A 27618-nucleotide genomic window follows, 5' to 3' on the forward strand; every position below is an offset into this window, starting at 1 on the left:
AGCAAATCAGCCACAACAATTAAAATGGGCAGCCCCTTGATCACCAATTTCTGGAAAAACGAGACCCTTTCAACCCAAACAGATTATACCACGACGATCCTTGCGAAAAACTCTACAAGTTAGCCTCAAGAATGACTCAAAACGGACCTAAGATGATCAAGATCTCACATTTCAAAATTCAACAACAATTCAATCCGAAAATCACCCTAGCAGTGGCTAAAATCGATTCCTTACCTCAAAAGAAGCCTCCCCTCGCGTTTCTGAGATCACCGCTAGATTCCCCACGAAATTCTCTTAAAGTTTTCCTTTTGAATCACTTAATTTGGACTCAAAATGAAGGAGAAATCTTATGTTGAAGTTGAGGGAAAAAAATGGACGAAATTCGTCCTAAATTCTGGAAATTTCCAGATTTCCACTCCGCTGCCACGTGGCGTCATGTGGCTCTGCCACGTCACCGCCACGTCAAAATTCTACAACCCTTCAAACTTAAATTTCGATGTTTCGAACTCGTTCGGAGTTGAAAAAATACAAACCTTATATGGAATCTGATTGGAAACGATATTTCAGACTCAACGGTGAAGGCGGAATTTCCATTTGGAGCTTGCTTCGATGAAAAGTGGGTCCCACACCCAGTATCGTTTTGAGCCAGATTCCACAACTGCCATCTAAAGCCTCGGGAAGTGAACAAAGGGTCGTTCTAGACCAAAATCGATCTTCTGAAGCTAACCTAGCTGTCAGAATTTTCATCTGAGCACGTCTTCCAAGAAGGTTGACCAAAGTCAACTATTCAAGTTATAAAAATCTCCAAAACAGGGAAACGGGCCTAAAACCCAAACGAACGACCAGGCGACCGAACAGTCAGTGCCAGCAAGTCATAAATGACTTGGGGTCGCTACAGGAATGCTCTATACGAGGGAAATAATTCTTTAATTTAAAAATGACCTGGAGGGTCATTACACCCGAGGTTGAACAAGTTGTGTGCCCATATGTTCTCTTTTATCAGTGAGCCCATAGTATCCTTCTTCACTCAATTCTCTACCCTTAGCGTCCTCTTTTAAGATCCATATGCAGTACTCAAGTGTACAGAAGGCCCACCGTGCACCCATAGGATCGGTTACCAAACACTTCCATCTGCGCAGTATGTTGGGGACTTGCGGATTGTCTAATTCAAAGTCATACTTAAACTGATCCATGTTGGATCAAAGTGGTATCACTTGAGTTTGCCCAAATTGGTGGAGTACTCGAAGAGGAGCGTATGGTTGAACGCCCTTAAAGACAATAAGCTCAATGAAATAATGTTCATCACCTCTCACTATGGCACGGGGGTGGATAGCCAATAGAGCTTCCATTGGATGCGGTTACTATCGAGTTCTATAAAAAATATCTGTCAGTCTACGAATTCCACAGGGGTGTTGAAACCTACCATTCTTCTTGGATGATTATCAATCTCGTTGCCATAACCAATGAAGAGGTCTACCGTGTCAGGTCATAAGTGGAAGTGTTCGATAGCCCATAACTGCAGCAAAAGGTTGCATCCCTCGAAGAATATTCTGCCATTGATGCATACCGACAAATTTCTCATAATTTCTGCCAGGATCATAGGCACTGTAGTTTTCCTAGGTCCACCCTCTCTTTGAGATAGATCTTGAACCTCGTAACCTGAATGTGTGCCGATTTTTCCCCTTTCTTTAGGGAAAACAAAGGAACCTAATAATGCGATGGAAAAGGCATTCATGCGATATGTTTCCCATCTCTCGATGGAGCACTTAAATTCTTCATAGAAAGAATAATAACCATCTTCTTGGCCAAAACGTGAATATAGAAAGTCGAAAGAAATCCACCCAATATCTAAACAAGTGATGGTTCGATTGGACTTTATTCCAGACTTTTTCAAAACTCCCTTGATGATGGCTTATAGGGTATCATCATTTCACACTTATGGTATGACAACTCGATGAAACCACTAATTTCTTCAATCGTTGGCACTAAATCAAAATCAACAAATATGAAGACCATCCTCACAGGATCACAAAATTCCAGCAAGGTCCTAACCAAATGACAGTCAGGTATGACATAAATGAGGTAGGTAAGACCGCCCAACAAATGACAAATCTCTCTGTCATGGTCTTCCATGATATCATTCCACAATCTCTTAGTTTGTAGTTTATCTTTACGACCATTTCTGGGTGAACAGATTATGGGAAGGTCACGAATCTGCAAAATAATAACAAACAAATTCTAAACTCCATTTTGGAATAATTTGGCTTGATTTAACAATCATGATCACATTGACACATAATTATGCAATTTGTCTAGAGGGTGTTGCGGCCCTTTAGACGAGAGTGTGGCTACTATCATTGTGAATTGACACCAAGGGTCAAACCATCTAAGGTTTATGCCGCGTGTATGACCTAATTAAGACTTCTAAGAGTTGGGTAGACATAGACTTGAAGAGGTTCTACGTGAGAAGACAAATGGTTCCACGGTAGTAAAACTATCTTCATCTGCCATGTCTCAGCCATCTCTCTAATATAGGGTATTTGAAGAGAATTGGAGTATTTGTGAGATGTGCAAAGTCACACACTATCACGAGAAAAACAAAAAAAAAGGAAGAGGACCCCAATTGGGGGAAATGTTAGTGGAATGCCAGTTTATTAAAGAAGTAACACTTAGCATGTAGATGGAAAACAGTAACATATAGAAAGTTTATGAAAAGCAGTAAATAAATAGATAAATATATGTATAAAAGGAAATAAACATATAAATATATAAGAGGATCAAGTGAATAAGGAAAAATGGGCTAAGTGATTAAGCATGGAAGTAAACAAATAAGGAGGAGGGGAGGGGATTAAGCATATAAATAAACAAATAAGGAAAAGGGAAAGAGATTTAAACATGAAAATAAATAATAAATAATAAATAATGGATGCAAATAAACAAGGAAAGACAAATAACAATTTAGCATGGTAATGACCAAACAAACAAAAAAGTAAACCCCACATATGCATGAAACACATAATGATAAGAACTTAAAATAACCAGCAGAGTCTCCATTCTGTCGCGATCCATTTTTCAAAAAATGGATTTTGTGTGCACGACTTAACAACTCTTTTGGGTTTGGGTGAAGTGAAGAGTCGTCACCTAACGAATTAAGGCACGTTAGGACACCTATCTAACCTAACTAATCTAACTAAATGTGAACGAACCAAATATCAGATAAGGGTTCAAATTACCTTGAGGGGAAGGTGTTAAGCATCCCTCGAGGTCCACAAAGATACGACCCGATCGTATCTCATACACTTTATGTGGGGAGTTACAATTAGCAATTAAGGTCACTTGATTCTCTTAATTATTTGATTAAACATGCTTACTAGGTGATAAATAACATTAAACAAGTAATACTAATATAAATTAAGAGAATAAGTGAGAAGATAAAAAGTAGACAAATGGATAGGCAATATATTTTTTTTAATTAAACTACCCCAAGCAGTTATAATAACAAATAAATAAAAAAATAAAGGAAAAAGGGAAAGGGAGAGTCCAAAACTTAAACAAACACCCTTCTACGGATCAACGCTTGACTTATTATTTGGAAAGACAAAATCAATGTTTGTCATTTTAAGCTCGAATCAATTTTCATCACTTCCGTTAAAAGGGGCACAAAGTTATGACATAGTGCAGAAATTATTATTTTTTAATCCGAATGTAATTAGGGGCAGACCAGTAAATAAAGCATGCAAGAATTGATTATTAATTTATTGAAAGTGGAAAAAGCAGTTCGTCGCGATGAAAAAAACAATTATTTCGGGAACATTTAATCGGAGTAGATTAGTTTAAAATAGTGCAGATATTAGTCAGAAATTGTTACCAAACTGATTTAATTCTTAGACATGCAAGAAAATATTTAGACACTACCAGTGCAGGAAATATGTAAATAAATTGATTTTATTTTGTTATAACATGCTAGAGCCAACTAGATTATTTTAAGTGGCAGACTATGCATACCAAATTTATCTCTATTTTAAACATATTGGAGATTATTTATTTACTAATTAAAAAAACACATCAAACATATAATTAGTCTAATTTATTAAGATCCTAAAATTGATTTACAATTCCAGATTGAGTGACATGTGAAAATTGATTAATAAGCCTATATACATGATTTCTAAGTGATTGAAAGATTGAAAATATTGCAGCTCCAATAGGCATGATTTCTAGACCTCAGAGAACTTATAAAAACAATTAATCCTTATGAACAAGGTTCTATAACAAGATAATTAATAAACATCGGTAAATATAATTTCTAATTGTTTGACATGTTTAAATTATTTTAATTATATGATCAGACAAAACTAAATTAACATATTGACCTACAAATCAGATCCCAAACAGTTCCAAGATTTTACACACGATGGAGATGAGTTATTCATTAAAATGGTTATAAAGACAAGATGATTTTAAACCGATTATTAAGAGATTTCGACATGCTTGTATCTAGGCATATTATTTATAACAACCACACATAATAAAATAAAATGAAGCTAAAATAAAGAAACGATTAGCACGTATATCTCCTCCCCCTTTCCACGATCCCCCAAAATATTTCATATATATAGTGAGAGTTAGAGTTAATACAACTATTACAAGACTGGAAAATAAATATAACAAATACAAACGAAAATAGCACTAAATCCCATCCGAAATTTCATCCCTGACGACTCTTCAAAATAGTTATCAATATTCCACACCTTGCTAAATGAAAGAACGCAATACACTACAAATATAGTACAAAACACACAAATAATATCTATTTTATATACCTAGGCAGAATAAGACATAAATTTATTTGAGCGATAAATTACACATATGCAATCACACATATAGAAAAAGAGAAGAAAACTGTCCCGAATACTTCCTTTAATTTATCAATATCCATTTTTGGACCTATGCATAAAAGTAAATAAGTAATGATGCAGAACAAAAAATTAAATATATATGAAAGTCACTAACCGGTTAAGCAGTTAAAGAAAAACAACAATGAAGACACACTTTAATCCAATAATCGACTCGAACACCGCAAAATAGCATGGAAGAATGCTCAACATTTCCGAGAGTTTTATTTTACTTTTTTTTAGAGAGTAGAGAATATTTTAGTTAATTACTAGAATGTCTGAGTGAATAGAAGCGTGAGTTAAAAGTGAGTAGAAGAATAAGAGAAGAGTCTATTTATATAGCAAGGAGGGGGACCATAATAAGGAATAAAAATCAATTAAGCGTCAGTTTTTCCTATTAAAGGAGAACTGAATCGGTCAACCATTTTATTTTATTTATTACCAAAAAAGTACTAAACTAATCCACTAAATAATGTAAAGAGATACAAGTGAATAGACATATATAAACAACAACACATATCAATTGAAGGAAATAAATAATTATGCACCAAATATATTACCTATTCCTAGATTACCATAATTGAATAATAAATTATTGCAAACTTTACATAATATAAAATGAGCACGAGGAATTTATAAGGAAAAAAATATTGCATTTTTATTTGTTAATTTGAGGATTTACCATGGGCGAAAGATTCCAGTAAATTACCACGAATTGAGCAAAGACAACCAATAATTTATGGAAGGCTACATCTTTTCTTAATAGCTAGAGAAAATCTTGAACCATTAAGTAAATAAATAAGAATTAATCAACCTGCTGACTTAACCAATAAAATAACAGAGATCTATTTACATACAATATTACAACATTAACTATGGTAAAACAACACATAAAACAAATTGACTAGAAGTAAGATCTCAACAATCAAGGGAAAATCGAATAATTTATTTTAGGGAAGAACGAATATGCTCCTCAATTTAGTTATGACTAAATCATGATTTTACAAATAAGAAATCATCAAAGCAATTTAGAAAATAATAAATCTGCTATATAACGAAGAAATATGAAACTCATAGGCACGAGTTCGACTTATGATAACATATATATTGAAACAACAATCTTAACACCTTAGAAACGAGACGATCACCATTGAAGCAAACGAGCATTAATTTAGACAGAGAATCACAATCTAGACTTGCTTTCTAAGAAATCAACAAGAAGGAAAAGATGCTTGAATTTTCAAACTAATCAACCCACAATAATTAAACTCAAGAGCAAAGAGTTAGAATGGTGGCCATGAAATAATTAAAAGACTTACCTGGACTGATCTAGTAAGATATAAACTCCATTTTGGCATAATTTGACTTGATTTAATTATCATGATCACATTGACACATAGTTATGCAAATTTGTCTAGAGGGTGTTGGGGCCCTTTAGACGATAGGGTGGCTACTATCATTGTGAATTGATACCAAGGGTCAAACCACCTAAGGTTTATGTAGCATGTATGTCCTAATTAAGACTTCTAAGAGTTGGGTAGACACATACTTGAAGAGGTTCTACATGAGAAGGCACACGGTTCTACGGTAGTAAAACTATCTGCATCTGCCATGCCTCAGCCATCTCTCTAATAAAGGATGTTTGAAGAGAATTGGAGTATTTGTGTGATGTGCAAAGTCACACACCATCACGAGAAAAACAGAAAAAAAGAAAACGGGTTCCAATTGGGAAAGTATGAGCGGAGTACCAGTTTATCAAAGCAGTAAACACTTAGCATGTAGATGGAAAGGAGTAACATATAGAAAGTTTATGGAAAGAAGTAAATAAATAAATAAATACATGCATAAAAGGAAATAAACATATAAACATATAAGAGGATCAAGTGAATAAAGAAAAATGAGCTAAGGGATTAAGCATGCAAGTAAACAAATAAGGAGGAGGGGTGGGGATTAAGCATATAAATAAACAAATAAGGAAAAGGGAAAGAGATTTAAATATGGTAATAAATAATAAATAATAGAAGCAAATAAATAAGGAAAGACAAACAACAATTTAGACAGAGAATCGCAATCTTATGATAACATATATTTATTGAAACAATAATCTTAACACCTTAGACACAAGACAATCACCATTGAAGCAAATGAGCATTAATTTAGACATAGAATCACAATCTAGACTTCCTTTCTAAGAAATCAACAAGGATAAGAAGATCGAGTTTTCAAACTAATCAACCCACGATAATTAAACTCAAGAGCAAAGAGTTGGAATGGTGGCCATAAAATTAATTAAAAGACTTACCTGGACGGATTTGTTAAGATTTATCTCAAAATCTGCAAAATCTTTACCGGAGTGCGTTGTTCGTCCTCGCCGGGAAAGAAGAGGGATGCTGACTTTTCTTCTCCCGGCTGGCTGTTCTTGTCGGAAAAGAGAGGAGCAGAGGCTTCCAACTTCGCGACTGTCTTCACCAGAGCTGCTGCTGCCGGTTTCTCACCATCGTTGCTCGCTGGTGGTTGACTGTTCTCGCCGGTCCATTGCTGGAGAAGAGAGCAAGAGCAGCGAAGCCTGTTGTTGGCCGAGAGAGGAACAGAGAGAGATAAGAGCAAGAGTGTCAACGACCGAATGCTGTCCATTATCAGGCGACGGTGGAGACGACTTTGGGCAGCAGGCGAGGAAGAAGAGAGAGGAGAGGGATGCGGCTACTTCTCTTTGGAGAAGAGAGGAAGAATGAGAATAGGGTTTGGAGTCTTTTGCTAGATTAAAATAGAAATGTTAGGAAGATTTTATCTCACCCATTGGATTAGTTTAGATGAGCGGCTAGGATTTGATCTTGGATTTAACTTAAAGGATGGAAGGTTAGGAATAAATGGAAATGGAATTGAATTAAAATCTGAATTGGTTATAATTGCAATGAACAAAAGCGATAAAATTGCAACTATATTGAAATAAAAGGCTAAAATTGAAATAGAAAGAGAGCTAGAATTGAAATAAAATTGGATAGATTAGGCTATGATTTAAATGATTTAAGGGATAATCAAGGATAAATAATTAAATACTACACATATTATAATATTTTCATACAAATTAAACACACTTAAATTTTAAAACATTTGAGTAAGATAAATGTTTCGACTTTAATTATCGATAAAAATAATTTGATAATAATAATAAAATAATTTAATAATAATTACAATAATTTTTATAAATCATGCATACTAAAATAATAATTTTAGACAAAATCGATTAAAATTTTAAACCCAAAATATTTTTTTTAAAATACGTATTTAATTAAATAACATTCCCAAAAAGGTTAAAGGTCGGTCAAAATTGGGTGTCAACAATTAACTCTGAATAAAATAGTATATTCAACTCGCCAGAAATAGGCAACTTAAGTCTTTGAAACATTTAACAAAATAAATGAAACAAACTTCTCAAATTCTACTGTCTATCTATGAAGCCTCTACTATTAAAGAAGGATATCGGGACAAGACCCACAACATCTACTACTTGTAAGGTAAAGGTAAAGTCCTCCGGAATATAAGAAGACTCACCAAAGATGACTGGAATATCATATGACCTCAACGAAATGCCTGTTGATGATCATGAATACATGTATCTGCATCATGAAACGATGCAGGCCAAATGACTCAGTACGTGGAATGTACGAGCATGTAAGGGAAATTCTAAAGCATAAACATAGGCTTGAACTTGATAAAAAGGAGACATACTTACCTCTTTTCAACTCACTCAACTAAACTCAACTCAAGAATAAGATACTTAACTCAACTCAAAGGTATTCAACTCAAGATACTCAAAGATAAAGCAACAATAAAAGATGCAATATATGGAAAACCATTAAAACAATAGATAATAACTCAATCGTATTGAAGAATACAATAATAGCTCAATTTGTATATAAAAATGCAATATAACTCTGTGTATATAAGAATTCAAAATATCTCTGTGGGAGTTTCTCTAACCGACAACCATCACTATGAGCTATGTGATGATACATCATCTCGCCCACACTGCCAGAACTGTCTTATACTTTGCCAGGGTATAAGACCTACTCACTAAGTGGATCTACTAGTCTATGCTAAAAAGAACTAAGGAATCATCTAAAAAGTATGATACTTTCTATCCACATTGGCTACATGGTTTATGGGGGCTGTGAGTTGTCTGAACCCACCCTATATCAGTGCGCAATACTACTCTTAAAATATAACTAGCTCATATGATTAAAAACATAACTCTTTCTGTATTTTGAGATTATTACTCAAAAATCTTTCTCTTAAAAGAGTTGGTACTCAAACTGCTCAAAACTCTTTTGGAAATCTCAGTTTCCTCTCATCTTAAATGTAAAAACATTTACTCTTGAGAATACTCAGTTCCCATATATCATTTTAAAGAAAATGAACTTAGCTCTACTCTTCCTCAACTTAGTGCTCAAGTCTTTAAAACAAGTTTTAAAATAATTTGTAAAAAGACTTCTTAAAATAGGATTAATGCCAAATTATGGACGTGAATGACTCAATTCAAGGTTTTCAATAGCCATGAATAGAACTCAATACTTGGAACTCAACAACTCTAGAACTCAAGGAGTCAATGATACTACTCATCTCAAGAATGCTCGACTCGGAGGGTTCATGCAGAATTATGGGCATGAACTACTTAACTCAAGGACTTAATGATACCTCTCATCTCAAGAATGCTCGACTCATAGGGTTCATGCGAAATTATGAGCATGAACTACTCAACTGAAGGACATTCATGGGTAACGTGTAGTAGCTCCATGGTTAGGAATATAATTCCAAAATGATTAGGAACTCAATACTCAAGATTTAGAAATTGAAGATACTACCCCTCTCAAAGATACTCAACCGATGGAGTTCATGCGAAATTTATGGGCATGAACAACTCGACTCAAGAGTCTAAATAACAATATAGAACTCATGCATACGACTCTTCTCATTCTCATACTTACTTCCTCAAAACTCAGTTTAAAACTCAAGTGTTGGCTTTGAAAAACTTCTCAAAATTTATAACTCAAAATAAGGTTCATGCTGAATTATAGACATGGACAAATTAACTCAAGGATCTCAATAAAAATATAAAAACTCAATAATTAGGAATAGAATTTTTAACAAAATCATGAACTCAAGAACTCAAGTCAACTTATCTCAAGAATACTCAAATCAAGGGGTAAAATCCTAGATTTCTCTTTTACTGATTTGAAAGTAGATGTAGGGCGTGAGGACGAACTAGTACAACACTATGATAGCCTTACATACTTGGAAGAACGAGGTTTAAGAATCTTGAAGAAAAACTTGATTAGAAGCCTTTGAACCCTAGCTTGAAGGTAAACGATTAAGAAAACCTTTCTTGAGATTCTTGAATTAGTTTCTTGAAATCTTTATGGACAAGAATTATTATTTTCATTAGTGATTCTTAATTGTAAGGAAGAATTTTAGTTGGAAAGAATGAATTCTTGGAGAAAAACTTACCTTGAAGAAGAATCTTGAAAAAAGATTGGAACAATCTTGTCTTCTACTTTGATTTTTTCTTAGGGTTTTGTCCTAGGGTTTGAGAGAGAAGAGAATGATGGATTAAAAGATAAAAATCTGATTGTTTTGAGCCTTTAAGTAGTAAAGAAATTCGTTTAGGGTTTTCTTGGAAGTAAGAAGACAAAAACGACGTTTTTAATGTTTTCCCGTCGGCTAATTTGTAACAACACCGTATAGGTTACTAAAATAGTTATAACTTTTTACTCAGAAATTGGATTGATGCGAAATTGGTGGTGTTAGAAAGTAGATTCAAATACCTTTAATTTGATAGGTTATGACCCACGAAACTCTCCGTATTCTCAGAGATATGATCGTTTGAAGTTGACCCAAGTAGAATCTTACATCAAAACTTAATCGATAAGGAAACTTCAAGAACACTTATCAAGAACTCATCAAGAAATTAAATTGCGCAATATTTATGGATAGATTCGCATAAGAAACTCATGATTGGCTTGTGGGTGAATAAACCCAACACTATGGAAGCTTATATACCCCAAAGAACTAGGTTCTTGGTGAAATCTTGAATTTCTTAAACGAATACTTGAAACTTTGAACTTTTTCTCCTCTTGAATCTTCTCTCTAAACCCGAAACACTTTGGGGATGAATGAAACTGATTCTAATCATTTAAGACTCCTAAAACCTTATTAAAATGTTTAAATCCGATTGGGTAAGGAAAAGACTGAAATACCCCTCATATTTTTGAGTAACTTTCCTTATTTGGACAACCCGACTTCAATCGGGAATATCTCCCTCATACGAGCTCAAAAATTACCAAAATTGATGGAGTTGGAAAGAGGATTCGAAGACCTTTCATTTGATATCTTATAGGTCTCCTAACTCATCCTGTGCTAAAAGTTATGGTCATTTGAAGTTGACCCAAAACATAAAAGAACTAAGAAATGACTTGAATGAATTCTCTTTAATTCTTTTTGGAACTGAAGGTGCTATATCTAGTGACCTTAATACTGAAGAAAAAATTAAATTCCTTGGTAAAAACTTACTCACTACGAAGGATGGTTCAAGTCTTAGCTCAAAAAAAAAATTCGGGGTGTTACAAAGTTGATCTAGATGGCACTAATCGTGAGCATGATACAAAGCGTCAAAACTATATTATGAAACAATATAGGCAGAAAAGTATGCGGTTAGTACTTGAAATGTACACCGTATGGAAAAAATGCATAATCATGACATGATAATATGATAAGTATGTTAAACCATGCTAATGCAATGACCAAGTAAACATAACATAAAAATTGATGATCTGATCTGAAAACATAATACAAGGTCATGTAATAGCTGAAAATCATATCATAATGTGGGAGTTACCGTTAATCTACATAAAGAATGTGAGCTACAACATGGAGTTTAGTGTACTGTTACGACATCGAAAAGATAGTGTCCTACTTGCTAAGGTAAGGACCATGAAATCTGAGCTAAGGTGGATCCACTAGCAAATATCTATGTGAGATAAAGACCTACGATGGTACATAGTTCTGGGACAAAGATATTGCTACTAAAGGTCGCATGTCTCTATTTATTAGAGAGCGTTCATCCCTAGGTTCACTCGATGCTAAGTATACTCCCAATGGAAAATATGTACAAATCTGGAAAGAATAGTAATTTGATAATACTGAATCATTCATAAAAATTCTGATAATAGGGGTATCTCCTGAAATCATGAAAACATAACATAAACTGAGAGATACTTTATCTAAAAGAATCTAAATCATGATAATCGTACATACAAAATAATTCTCTATCCAAAAACATCCTTATTCATAAAATCTGAGTAAATGAAAGATGTAGTGAAAATAGCATAATTGTGATCATGAAAATACTTGCATGTCATGAGTTCATGAAAGTATCATTGAAAACATTAAATTATAATCAATTCATACATATGAGGATCAAACTTCGATAAGAGCCCATAAGAAATCACGTAATCCTAGATTTTGAAAATTCAAAAATTGTAAAATTAAGCTTTCTTTGAAACTCAATGGATAAAGAAGAACCCATTGATAAAGTTTCCAAGGGAGAGATATTGTACCACCCCAAAAGTTCCTAAGCCTAGATGTGTCACGATCCAGGGGTACACCATAGATATAACATGGCGTACAAGACCCCATAGAGGCCTCATACAAGCCACTTAGCTTTCATAACATAAGATAATAGAAAATGATGCGGAAATTTAAAACATTTTCATACAATATCAAAGTCTCATAAAATGAAGCGGAAGTCTTTACACTTGTCTCAAACCATCTAATGCTTGAATAGTGTTAGGGATACATCCCATACAATAGTTCTAAACATAAAATGAAAGAAAAACGAAAGGCGATCAAATCCTCGATGCTATGAGGACTCACCAAATCTTCACTCCTTGCTCTACTATGAACTTAGCCACGGGGATGGAAGTCAATATCGCCGGACCCTACATTTCATAAGAATGTAGGCAAGAGTATGCATCAGTACAAAAATGTACTAAATATGATGGCTAGCATAAATCATCAACATAAGCATAAGATAAGAATTAGTCAACACAAGACATATACCATAATCATAAGAGATAACAACATAAGTCATAAGCATATTCAATGCACATAAACCATCATATCATAATAAGAACACTTCTCAAGTAACCTCAACTTGTTCTTACTCATTACATAGGTCATCCACCTCTAATCATACATATCAAGGAAAGCAACTCAATTAACAATCCAAGCTAATCTATCATCATACAATCAATCTCATATCAAAACATACTTACAATACCTTCTTGAAGTAAAGCATGTTTCATCATAATTATGCTACTTTGATTCAGGAATTAGTCCCTCATGTTCATACTAGTCATGGAAGAGTACTTCTTTACTAGTCCAAGACACATCATTACTCATGAATGGTTATGAATCACCAATTCAAAGCTACCAAGGAAAAGCACCTCATTATTCTAGACCGAGCTATCATGGAAAGCATCCTTTCATGCAAGTCCAAGCTACTCAAGGAAGGGTACTATTGCTCAATCCAAACTATCATGAAATGGTGTGGCCTCACCAAGTCAAGCTATCATGCAATCATTCTATTATGCTAGTCCAAGCTAACCTTTGGAAGGGTACGATTTCTCAATCCAAGGCTATCCATGAGATCTACTACTCAAGCTACCATGCATGGTCTTGTCTTACCAAGTCAAGCTTTAAAGACATGGGGATTCACCTCCACATCATTTCATATGGGTCACGGGTGCTCGACTTCATGCCCATTCATCATAATAAGAACATGGGAAATCACCTCTTGTTCAATTCTGAGAAGTATGGGAAATCACCTCATATCCTTGACAAATGGAGGTCGAGGGTAGTCGCCTCTAGCCTCATTATTCATTTAGCATTTAGTCTAGATTCATTTTAGGTGAGCAAGCCTTTCAACCTAGAATCACTCTATGTGAGCAAACCGTTCACATTATTCATTCATACATACATAGTATAGGTCATGTGGGTAAATCCTTCCACAACAACTCTATCTACAATTCAACAATCAAATAAGTTTCATTCTCAAAGTCTTAACAGTCATAGCTCATCTTATTAGCTTTACTCTCAAAGTCCTAGCAATTAGCATTCATAACTATAAGTCTTACTCTCAAAGCAATACTTCTCATAAGCATCACATATTCATATATCTCAAGACATTCTAATCCTCAAGCCTACAAGTCATAATTCATCATTTATATATACTTGATCTCATTCAATTCACATCTATATGCTTCAACATTAAGCAATCTAATCATAATTCATCTTATAGCCCCCAATCCCAAGCACTACTAATCATGATTCATCATGCATAAATTAATATCTATAAGCTTTTGTCTATATGAATAACTCTCAAGAGATCTACAATATATAACATCAATTTTAGAACATTACATTCAAATCCTCCATTTCCCCATTCATGGAATAAAACTCTATTTCATCAATTCTAGGTTAGAAACAACGGATAGGCATGGTTACATGTACAATCATACTAAAATCATGCAATTCCATCATAAACAATCATAAACAACCACAATCCACTCAATTGGATCATAACCCATAACATTAGAAGAAACCCTAGTTTGACTTAGGGAATTCTTCTTCTAAATTGGGGAAAACATGGGGCTCCATGGATGAACAAGTCAAAATACCTTGATTAAAAATCCCATAAATCTTGGAAGAATGGAGACTTGACTTGACCTAGCTTGAACCCTCTTCTTCTCCATCTTCAACTTTCTAGAGAGAGAATTATTTGAGAGAGGAACCCAATTCTTTTGGTGAGTTTGAGAGAATGACTTAAATGACTTAATTTAGTGTCTAAAGTACTTATATAGGTGGTCTAGTCTAGGGTAAAATGACACCACTTAATTCTAATTAAATCGAGAAAGGACCATTGTGCCCTTAACTCAACCGCCCAGACTCCACCCATGATACCCATCGACGGACCGTGGATGGACCTATGGTCCATCCTAGTCAAGCGTGGTTTGGAAAGGGAATTTTTTCCATCTACGGACCCCCTAGCCACGAGTCGTGGACCCATCCACACGGCTTGGGTCCTGACGTGGCTATTGCCTTAGGCAGATTTCCATGGTGTCCACCTATGGGCTGACCTACGGGGTGTGGGTCCAACCATGGGGCATGGGTCCAACCACGGGGCGTGGGTCCAACTATGGGGCGTGGTTGGCCCTCGTGGGTGACACTTGGAAATTCTAAAAAAATGCTAAGATTTCCTCTTTCGTATACGGGGTGTTACAATATCTCCCCCTTGGGAATATTCTTTCTTGAATGGCATTCTTAGGCACTTTTTAAAGGAGACGACTCAAGACTAGCAACCCATTATCATGCAACACATCTAAATGCACACAACCAAGGAGGAATCATCAACTCCAAGCTAAACATGCTCAATGCACCACAAGGAAGGTATGAACTACATCTAACAACCCAAAATGCATGAAATTCTAACATTTCTCATGTTCAAGGAGGAACTATCATCTCCAAGCTAAAAGCATGCTCAACACAATCTCATGGAGCCTATATGCAATCTATACTCATAACATACATCCAAGGAGGAATATCTGAACTCCAAGCTAAGTCATTTTTCACAACTCATCTCATGAAGTCTATATGCAACTCATACTCAATGCACTACAACATGTGGAAAATCAATCATGCAAACTCATTTTCTTTCAAAACACAAGTTCTTTCATGAACATGCACAACATAAGGAAATCATGGAAACACCTAAAACACACATGACTTCACACAAAGAACAACCATGTGGAACTCTTTACCTCAAGCTAAATGAGGAGTAGAAGGAGAAAGGATAAGGATATCGATACATCTTATTGGCTTCGGCCTCCCAAGTAGCACCCTCAACTAAAACCCTCACTAAAAGATCCCTCCTTAACATTTTCACGGAAACAACTTCCTTGCTTTTTTATTTCTTAGCTTGCCGATCCAAGATCTTATCCAGTACTTCTTCATAAGAGAGATTCTCATTAACTCCCAACCCCTCTAAGGGATATATGAATGTTGGATCTCCAACACACTTCTTTATCATAGAGACATGGAAAACTGGATGCACCTATGCCAACTCATTAGGCAACTCTAGCTCATAATCACCCTTATAAACACATCTCAAGATCCCTTATGGTCCTACAAAACAGGGACTAAACTTCCCAAACTCATTAAACTTTTCAAAGGTGAGAAATTCAAGTAACCCAACGACCTTGCTATCTAAGCACACCATCTCCCCCTTGGGAACAAGCCTAAACGGACTTTCTAAATATTGCTTCTTTCAATCTAAGGTCGGATCAAGTTATCACTAAGATTTCACATCCATCACACAAGATGATTCTAAACCATGGTGAACTATACTACTACCCTTTATAGAAGTCTACTAATTAAACATCTCAAGGTATTTTCTAAACACCCTACTCATCAAATTTTTCCAACCTACCCAAAACTCACGATGACCGTTGATGAGTCCACAATTTGGACTCACTTAGGGCTTTATTTTAATAGAAATAGTGTCCTCAAATACTTATTTTGTCTCAATATTTGATGAAAACTATTAAGTTTTAGGTATTTGAAGTTTTAGCGGAAGCATGGATACTTACGCGCAAAAAGGAACAAAAAGGCTGGAAAGACCATAAAAATTGAAGCCTGAGCTTCGCCAATCACTCTTGGCGAATCGCTGAAGGGAAGTACTCCGCCCTTTGTTCCAGTACGCGAAGCCCTCAAGGAAGTGGATCAAAAAGGCGATGAAAGGAGCAGTCGACGCTTCGCCGAACAGTTTCACCAAGCAATGTCATACCGCTTAATGGTCCAGAACATAAACTTGCTGAAGGCAAAGCACAAAAGGCGGAACCAGAAGAAGGGCGATTCACCAAGTCATTCGGCGATCGCGACTAACCTCGTCGAATGGTCCGCCGCAGCACTAAATCTGAAAATTATAAATACTAGCCTTAGTTATTATATTTAAAAAGTCAAACATTTATTTTAATTTTCACAATAGAATAGTACTTTTTGGGATATTTTTTCTCAAGTTCGGAGAGGGTTTTTGGGAGACTTGAAGAAAGAAGGATTTCATCTTCCCCAAGTTGGAAGTGGGTCTTCTCCATTCTTCTTCCTTTGCTTAAATCAAGGTTTAATTCCTTATACCCATTTGATTTTATCATTTTAGGTGTATTTTGTTATTTCTTGATGTGTGGCTAAAACCCCCCATTCTTGGGGTGTGATTTAGCAAATATGTGTTGATATTATTGTTGGGTCTTGCTTGCTGATAGGTTAGATGTATTTTAATGGTGATTCACCTAATGGTTGTGGTTTAATTTAATGGGTTTGTAGTTGCAAATACAAAACCACCCATGTGTTTTCAGCTTGCCCGAGAGGGAGGTCGCAAAACCAAGACCGCTAGACTGATGGCCTAAGGAGTGGGTCGACATGAGGTTCAGCCCGAGAGGATGAGCCCTAGTCCCATATCCTAACACTCAGCTCGAGATAGTGAGTGGGGTAAGGCATAGGGTGGCCTTCATGCAGCAAATGGGTGTCCGAGAGGAACGCATTTCCATCTAAAGCTTAGCCTAGTCACTATTATCTTGCAAATTTCCTATCGAAAGCATGTACCCAGCGATTTATCTCAACTTGTATTGTTGTCACACCCCAAGAACTTGTCCCCATACTTGATTTTCTTGTTATTTTTGTTGTTTTATAGTACTTGTGACAAAACCCCCATTTGATAGTTGACACCCTTGTGTCACCCCTTTTAATTTAAAATATCATTAATGTCTTTTGCTATTACTAGTTAGAACTTAATTTTATTTTTCTACTAATTCTCAAAACCACTCCCTTGGGACACGACCCCAACCCTTGGTTGGGTTAGTATATTATCGACGATAGTAGACACTCGTACTGTAGGTTAGTGTCGTTGGTCACGATATGCATCAACCATATCGGGTTCTACAATCTATAAAACAAATCATAACAATAATGCAGCCGATTCATACTAAAGACAATATCAAAGTCAATCATATCAAGTTAGAAAATAAAAGCAACACCAAAATCTATAAAGCATGAAACAAATACTGGTAGTCGCATCCGGAGAACATTCTTGTTCACCTCTAGCTTAGAGATGCCTACCCTCTCTTCCCTTAGCCTTCATCTTTGGGCAATTTATCATTTTGTGGCCACTTTTACCATAACTAAAGCAACCCTCCATGCCGGCTAAACATCTACCCTCATGTCTTTTTCCACATCTAGTGCAAGTAGGCCATATGGATTTACTACTAATTCCTTGCAGTTTAGGGTTAGACACACTATCTTCACTAACTTAGGAGCATTGGAGGAGTCTTTTCCGGAAAACCTCTGTTGATGCTTAAGATGACCAAGTCCATCAGACCATACATGAGGGGAATTATCATCATCTCTAGACCTCTTTTTCTCCCTAGCTCTCCCATTTAGTTTCTCTTCTTCAATTTGTTGGGCATGAGTCATAAGACGAGCAATATCCATGTCACAATGAACATAATTTGATACGTCCGAACTTACACCTCAATTAAGAAGTATAAACGGTTGAAGTCAATTTATAGAACTCAACGTGAGTTGAGGTCAATCCCGCAGAGAATTTCTTTATAAAAATGATTTCAGTGTCGCATTTACCTAAATGTTGTTATTATTTCCTAAAGAAAACAATTACGGAATGTAGAGTGGGTTTAGTTGTAAAGTCCTAGTACCTAAGATTGGTAAGCAAAATCCAGATTAACAATTAACAGAGTATTAATTCTAAAGTTATTTCGATAAATAAATGAAACTAGGACTGTGTTCCCTATAGCATTGCATCTAAAAAAAAATTCGTAAATGAGTTACAGGTAATTCATCTCTGCAAAATACAAGCGAGTTAGATATATCTAACACTTCTCAGTCTAATTAGATAACTTTCACTCAAACCCTCTCGGTCCTAGAGTGTTAACAAGTCTTACCCTCGCTTACGATAGTGTTAAAGTTCTTTTCTCTAGAACTCAAACTTTGACTTCATTTCTTCAAGTTAATTCATCTTTTTCCCAACTGTCATTTTTTCTCGAACAAATGACAGATACATGCTAACTCTAATGCGTGCACTCATTAGAATACATGAATAACGAAAGCTAAATTATAGTTTGCAAACATAAATCGCCTTCCACTCATCTTACGAAATTATACTTAGATTTACGTCATAGATCCCACAATCCCAGTTGTGGTGTTTAGCCACTCATGATTTCACGTAAACATACATAATTATATAATGAAAACATGATAAGAAAGTACTTACAAAAATAAACAAAATCAATAAGCACTTTGATGATTAAAAAACCAAAAATCCAACTTCAAAACTGATTCAATGTTAATAGTTCAAAATTAAAGCTAAGAATATTTGAAACTTCGTCGCCCGTTCAAGATAAGACGAGATAAAAACTAAAAACAACCTAATTAATTCGAATAAAGTGTCTAAAGCGAGTCCTACTCGATTTAGGACCGAGTTGTCGCGCCACTTCACGAATGCCACCACAGTCTGTCAAGGGCCTCTCGGTCCGTGAAACCCTTCATGGTCTTCAGTTGTAATTCTCCAAATTGTGTCTTCAATACCTGTACACTGGAAATGCATCACGGACAACACCACATACTGTTATAGAGACCACGGTCTGTGAGGGTGTCTGTGGTCTTCACTTGGTTAAATCCCATTTTCACTCCTTGACTCCTGGCCACTGGTTCAACTTCATGGACTATGTCACGACCCATCTTGATCCTCATGGCCCGTATAGGCGGCCGTGAACTTTACGTGGGTTATCATTAACCTTCACTTGAAAAGCATGCTATTGGATAGAAACCACGAGCAGCTTCACGACTCGTCAGAAGGACCATGACCCATCAAGGGCTCCGTGGTTTTCACTTGGACATCAGAATCTCAGATTCCAGTTTGCATTTTCTTCTTTTCTTTACTCTTTCACGACTACCTGTTTTACCTGTACAAACATCAACAAACACATCATATCTACATAATTACACTCGATTCTAGTATTAATCCTTAGTTTTCAAGCATCAAATATGCCAAGATTTCTCAACACATCAACACCCTCAACTTAGAACCATTACTTGTCCTCAAGTGATGATAAAGAAAAACATTTCGACTCTTCAAACCCCACATATACTATCCTAATCATGCAGAAGCCTTATTAACCACAATTTGTATCCAAATACATCAATCTAACATGCAATGATCAATTGATGACATCCCATTACTCATAGTCGACTATGCTTATGCATGTGTGATATCAGCTAACACAATTTAACTATCAAATGCAATCACTGTGTCCTCACCCGAAAGAAGTCCCTCACTCATGATAACTAGACTAATTTCTACATTCACACTCTCAAAGAACTTCTAACACTAACAACAAAAGACTATAAGCTTGCCCTTGCTTTATACACTCTATCTGTCGAACAACTACAATAGGATCACTGTAGGACTTTATCAGCTTGTAACATAGGCTCAGGCTTGGGAATGGATTTTTGGGTTTGTGAGTGATAAGTACCTTGGTTCTCCAAAGTTTTGTTCGCACATAATTTTTTTTGAGCGATTCCCTCTTTTTCTTCATTTCAGTACATCCCAATAGCCAATATTTTACTTTTTTTAGTCTTTCCTTTGTTTATATATATATATATATATTACATTTTGTTCTTTCAGCTAATTGGTTGAACCTTCTTTTTTACTTCTTCTTTCTGCTCGGGTTGCAATCACCATCAACTTAGGCTTTGGCCTGAGTTGTGACATCGTATCTTCGGAGACCCAATGATATGATATTTAATGGGTAAGAACAAAATTGATTTTGAGGCTCAAATAATGTTCAAGTGATAAGCTTTTTATTTGGTTGTTTTATTTTTGGGTTTTTAATGGCTTAGCAAAAATGGCCTACTGATCCTTTCCTATTCAATTATTCTATGATATAAGAAAGACTACTCGTGCAAGTTCTAGTTTCTGCTCCTAGCGTTAAACTTCAAGCAAACCTCACACACACATGACACATACTTACATTTTCTAGTTTATTAGTTCACCAATTTATTCATCAGACTAGGAGTGATCAACTCATCAGTACCTTTATGTTATTGAAAGAGCCTAACAGTTAAATTTCAGATTAAGGCCTTCATTTAAAAAATAACTAGGTTGCTACACAATTCAACACAAAAACTTCGCATTTTCCTCCAAAACACAAACACACCAATCACAATTATCAGACAAACATAGAGTCAACCTCCATTAATTCTAACAGCTAAAATGTCAGGTTACTCACCATCCCCTCCCTAAACAAAAAGACTTTGCCCTCAAAGTCAATGAAGAAAAATAATACAGGGCTGTGAGGAGGGGTCATACCTATGGTACACTAGGCTCCGGTAGCCGGATCAGCGTCGACACCCTTATCAATGGGTGCACTCTGAGAAACCAACTCTGGATCAGACTGTCTACCACTAACTGGGACAGGTACTCCGCTACCAGAAGCGCCAGCTAACACCACATCTCACTGTTGTTGCAAAAGTGCCTCATTTTCTCTTGCCTTCTTCCTCGATGCTTTGCGGGCTTTCTTGTGTTGTCGTCTTTCCTCTTTGGATAGGTTAGCAGATAGCTCCTCATCAGACTCTACGACTTTGTGTTTTCTCTTGCCGGACTTACTCTTGGGTAGCTCTCCCCAGAAATCGTCAAGTAATTAAGTGGTAGGCGTCTCATTGAACAATTTCATAAAGAAGTCTGGCATGACTAGATTGGGCACCTGTACCAGCTTTTCAGCTAGTTTAGCAACTTGCGCTCGCATCTCGGCCAACTGCTTCTTGAACTCTTCAATATTGCTTGAACCGGCAACCTGCAACTGCGCTTGGACATGGGCCTCCAAGCCATCCATCCTATTTTTTAAAATAGCAAGCTTGAACTTGCATTTCATCTTTTACGTGCTTCTCCGTAGCTAACACATAGTGCTCTATGAGCTGGGGCATCCAGTGGATAATTTGGTATGTCGCTGATCTGTAACCAACTTTTCAAGGAAAGCGGTAGGAAGAGTGATAAAAGTACCTGTAGCCTGGGAGGTTGAAGCTGGTGGTGGTGATGGTGCCTCCGAAGTTGGCTGTGAGGATTCATCCGGCTTAGTTTGGCCTTCAGCCTGTGGGCGGACCGCTGGTGTATGTGGTACAACCGTTAATGGTCCCACTGCTCCTGATTTTCTCCCAAACAAAAGATTGGCAACATCTTGGATTTTGGAAGTTGCAGTTATCTTGGATGCCTCAACCAGTTTATCCACCAACTTATTTCGGGAAATGTTAGCTTACAAAGAAAGTTTCCCTATCAGATAGGTAACGGCAAACCTGCTCGCTCATTCAGCGCTCCTCTCTCGCATCTCCATGGCGATGATCTGACCCACATTCACAAGTTATCCGTCCATGAGGCAGGCGACCAATGATACCAGTGATGGAGAAAATGTATTATCATTTGTTGTGGGTTGCAACTGTGCTTGAACTATGGACCACCAGACCTTGGCCGAAAAGTTGAGGGACGCCTTTGTAATCAGCACATGTGGATCAAACACCCATGCTACCGCTTCTCATTCTGCGGCGGTATAACCTACAATCCAACGCATGATAGGCTCTCTCAAACTAGGATCCTCCATCTCCGACTCACTCGTGACAACATGGTGTTTACCCTCAAATATTCCTACAGAAGTTGGCGCTGTATACTCTAGGTCATGTAACATCCTATTGATTGTTTCCTCAAAGATGTTCACTATCCTTCCTCGCACAGTGACTGTATCCAAAGGATCCAGTGTGGCTACAACTGTCTTCTATGCTCTCTTCATTCTTTTAGTTTCCGTATCAATGTTCATTAGAATGGATGTGTAAATTGCATAGAACTCTCGAGGTAGGTGGCTAGTGTATTCCCCAGGAGCATTGTTCATCCATTCAAACTGGTGAAGCTAGAATAGTCTATAAATATCTGGGAATGCCTAGATGTCTGCCATCACTACCCTAGTCTCAGGCATGAGTGGTCTATTTCTAAATCCACCCGACTTATTCACGATTCCATTATTGAAGAAATTTTCTGACCTGTTCACTATCCGAATAGATCTGAAACAATCAATCAGCTGTTGTTTTACCACTAGTTCAAATTCGTAGAGGTGAACATATTGGACCATTGTATCATATGGGGTAACCTCATCATTCCACTCTTCGGCACCTTCCTCTATCTGAGCTCCAGTTACAGTCTCTGGTCTTACTGCAGTGGAGATGTGGTTGCATCTTCCTGAGAGCCTCTTTCTGACTCTGTACTGCCTCCCAAACCATCTTTAGACTGGCTACCTGATTCCTCACCGCTACCAGAACTACTACCTTCCTCTTCAGACTGGGATCTAGTAGTTCGAGGTGAGACTCCTCAATGGTGGTATTTATCTGAACCTCAGAAATTACTAGACTCTGAAGTGTTTTGACCTTTTGATTGATAGGGAGTAGGTGAGGAATGTTTGGTTCCGTTCTTTCTTCGGGGAGCCATAGTACCCGAGAAATACAAAAACCCATTAGTACACAAAATAGTAAAATGACACACTATCGGGTACTCAGACTTCCCCTGTGCAATTACAACGTGACACCTTACCTTAAGAATGTCATCACCCAATTTATCATTGGGAAAGGCCACAGAATCAAAATACAGAAAAGAAGTAAAAATACAAAAGCAAAACTAAAATAAAATAAAAAATATATATTTTTTATACGGAGGTCTACACGGGTCGTAGTAGCTCCCATGGTTCATGGAGACCATCGTGAACAAGCCTTGAACATAGGTGCAGATAGGGGCCACACTGGTCAAAGTTCATGGAGGGCTTAACGGCCCGTGGAGTGAACCATGGTTCATGAAAGCCCCCATGAAAGTAACAGTGTGAATTTCATATGCTAATATGGACCACGATTGGTTTCACGGGGCGTGGTGGTCATCACGGTCCATGAACCCTATCGTGAACTTACACTTCACATATATTCAGTGCCATTTTCTCTCAAAATCACCATAGGTTAGGCTACACCCATTTGTAGTACATGATCACAATGCAACTACTAAATCCATTAATATCCATTAAGCACAAGGCAAGTAAACACAATACTCATCCAACAAGCACATACTCACAAGGGAACATTGAGTATTCCTTCAATTTCATCCTAATAGACCGGCGAAACTCACATAGACAAACTGAACTTAAGAGATTTCGACACAATTTCTCACTAATAGCATCATGCTATACTAATTTCTCAAAAATTGATCATACCCATACATCAACACTAGTTCTACACAAATTCAACCACCCCACATAAGATCACAACTAATTTAAACAAAACCCACAACAATTCATTAGACCCTCATAAGTAAATATCATCAAAGATAATACTACTCAAATTCAATCAAATAGAAGTAGGTCTAACTTGTTTCTAGATAAGATTACACTCATAACACAAGCATGGGGGAACTTATTTCGAATGAGATCACAATTATTTTTCACCTACATAGAGAAACAATGAACCACACTTTAATGACTTGACACTAGAACTAGGGTTCAATTATTCGATGAAGTTGGAACTTATGGCTGATGAAAAACCTCTTTATGCCTTTAATAACCATTATGGAAGAGAGAATGAGATGAAAAAGACCTGACCCTTGGTGCTTGAAGAGTAGTATATACGTTTCTTTTTAATCTTTCCATACGCGCGGGTCGGGTCGGGTGGCAGTGATAATGGGTTAGGGATGACAGACCGTGAAGTGGCCCGTGAAGGGTACCACGGTCCGTATAGTGGTCTGTAAACATGACTTTGGAGGGTTAACTTACTTGAGGTTCATGAGAGGCTAAACGGTCTGTACAAAGATTGACGGACCGTGAACCCTTTCGTGAACCAATTTATGGCAATTTCCAGTAGCCTCATTTGGCTGGTGTTGAGGATGACAGGCTATGAAGTTGCCCGTGAAGGGCACCCTGGCCCGTGGGACTTCTCATGAAGAGTTGTCTGCACCTAAGTTTTGTCATTCTTAGTTCAAATCCTTCCTGCACACATCAGCACAGTGACTCTATATAAACAAAGAAAAATGACAAAAAGAAAACTACCTATTACAATTACAATCTTGGGTTGCCTCCCAAGCATCACACAATTTAACGTCGCGGCGCGATGCAGGTTACTTGATTACTCAAACTTCATCAAGCTTACATTCATCCACTAATTTCACATCTTCTGGAACACCCAAGTATGCCTTGATTCGCTGACCATTGGCCTTGAACCTCTAACCCTTCTCATTCTCAAGTTCAATAGCTCCCGAATGAACACCTGAGTTACCTTAAAAGGTCCAGACCATTTGTATCTCAAATTCCCCAGAAACAGACGAAGTCTGGAGTTGGAAAGCAACACCAAATCACCAGAAGTGAAGGTTCTTTTCTCAATATGCTTATCATGATACAACTTCATCCTCTCCTTGTACAATGACCTCTTATATGCTCTCAAGTGAAACTCATCCATCTCATTGATTTGAACCAGTCTCAGGTTTGCTGTTTCACTCCAACTTAGATTCAACTTCTTCAACGCCTAGAGTGCCTTCTACTCAAGCTTAACTGGAAAATGACATGCCTTTCCAAACACTAATTGATATGGAGACATACCAATAGGTGTCTTGAAGGCTTCCTGATTTGCCCATAGAGCATCATCTAACTTTCGTGCCCAATCTGCCATGTTGGCATTCACTTTTTGTGCCAGAATCGCCTTTATTTCCCTATTGGATACCTCAACTTGGCCAATGGTCTGCGGGTGATAATGTGTTGCCACCTTGTGTTGTTTAGCCCCATATTTGGCTAGAAGCGCAGTGAATACCTTGTTGCAATAGTGGGAACCGCCATCAATGATAATAGCTTTGGGTGTGCCAAACCTTGAGAAGTTATTCTTTTTCAGAAAGCCAGCAACACTTTTGCCATCATTCTCAGGCAGAGAAACTGCCTCAACCCATTTGGACACATAGTACACTGCCACTAGTGTATACTTCCTGCCCATAGGAGCACACAAATAGGCCCATGAAATCAATTCCCCACACATCAAATAACTCTACCTCCAGAATAAGTGTCATTGGCAGCTCGTGGCGTCGAGAGATGGCTCTTTGCCGCTAGCACACATCACAACTCCTTACTATATCCATTGCATCTTGATGAATTGTAGGCAGAAGTACCCACTCTGAAGCACCTTGTGGACTATCCGAGCGCCTCTATGATGGCCACCCACTAGAGAGGAGTGACAAGCCTCTAGAATATTCAACATCTCAGCTTCAGGGATGCATCACCTGATTATATTATCAGCACACACCCTGTAAAAATAGGGCTCATCCTAAAAATACTTACCCACATCATGCAGGAACCTCTTCCTTTGCTGAAATGTCAGCCTCTCATGCATTAAGTCACTAATAAGAAAGTTAGCAAAACCAGCAAACCAAGGAATAAGATTGAGAGTTGCAGTTAATACCTGCTCATTCGGGAACAAATCATTGATTTCTAGCTCAAGTTCCTCTTTCTTTTCAGCCTCCAACCTAGATAGGTGATCAACCACCTAGTTTTCACAACCTCTCATATCCTTAACCTCAAAATCAAACTCCTGAAACATCCACACGCATCTGATCAGCCTTGGCTTGGTATCTTTCTTTGCTATGAGGTATCTCAGAGCTGCATGATCCGTGTGGACTATCACTCTAGTACCCATCAAGTAGTCTCTGAATTTCTCGAAAGCGTACACCACAACCAGTAGTTCCTGTTCAGTGACTGTGTAGTTTTGTTGTGCTCAATTTAGTGACTTACTAGCATAATAGATCAGATGGAACATCTTGTTGCGCTTCTGTCCCAACACAACTCCTAGGGCAGTACCACTAGCATCGGGCGTTACCTCAAATAGTTCAGCCCAATATTGGCCAAGGGGAAAAAATCAGTTTCTCCTTTAGGCATTCAAAGGCTCTTAGTCATGCCTCATCAAAAACAAATTTCACCTCCTTATCCAAAAGCTTACACAAAGGGTGTGCAATTTTTGAGAAGTCCTTGATGAAACGCCAATAAAATTCGGCATGTCCTAAAAAGCTTCAAACAACTTTCACACAGATAGGTGGAGGCAAATTTTCAATCACTTCAATTTTGGCTTTGTCAACCTCTAACACTTTTTGTGACACCTTGTGACCAAGGACTCTACCTTCCTTGACCATGAAATGACATTTCTCCCAATTCAGCACTAGATTGGCCTCCTTGCATCTCTGTAAAGCCCTGCTAAGATTGAGCAAACATTCATCAAAAGTATCACCTACCAATGAAAGTCGTCCATGAATACCTCCAGAGTGTCCTACACCATGTCTGAAAAGATAGACATCATACACCTCTAGAATGTTGTTGGTGTATTACATAATCCAAATGGCGTACGTTTAAATGCAAAAGTGCCATAGGGACATGTAAAAGTGGTCTTTTCCTAATCTTCAGGAGCAATTGATATCTGGTTATGGCCAGAGTATCCATCCAAGAAACAGTACCACCCTTTTCCAGCCAACCTGTTAAGCATCTGGTCCATGAATTACGTT

General features: G+C 37.2%; 1 pseudogene; it reads right to left on the reverse strand.

Moving 5' to 3' along the window:
* LOC125877435 (uncharacterized) overlaps nt 1-27618 on the reverse strand; it is a 122436-nt pseudogene that overhangs the window by 27912 nt on the left and 66906 nt on the right.

This window comes from Solanum stenotomum, chromosome 9 (genome assembly GCF_019186545.1).
Source record: "Solanum stenotomum isolate F172 chromosome 9, ASM1918654v1, whole genome shotgun sequence".
In the NCBI taxonomy this organism is placed as follows: domain Eukaryota; kingdom Viridiplantae; phylum Streptophyta; class Magnoliopsida; order Solanales; family Solanaceae; genus Solanum; species Solanum stenotomum.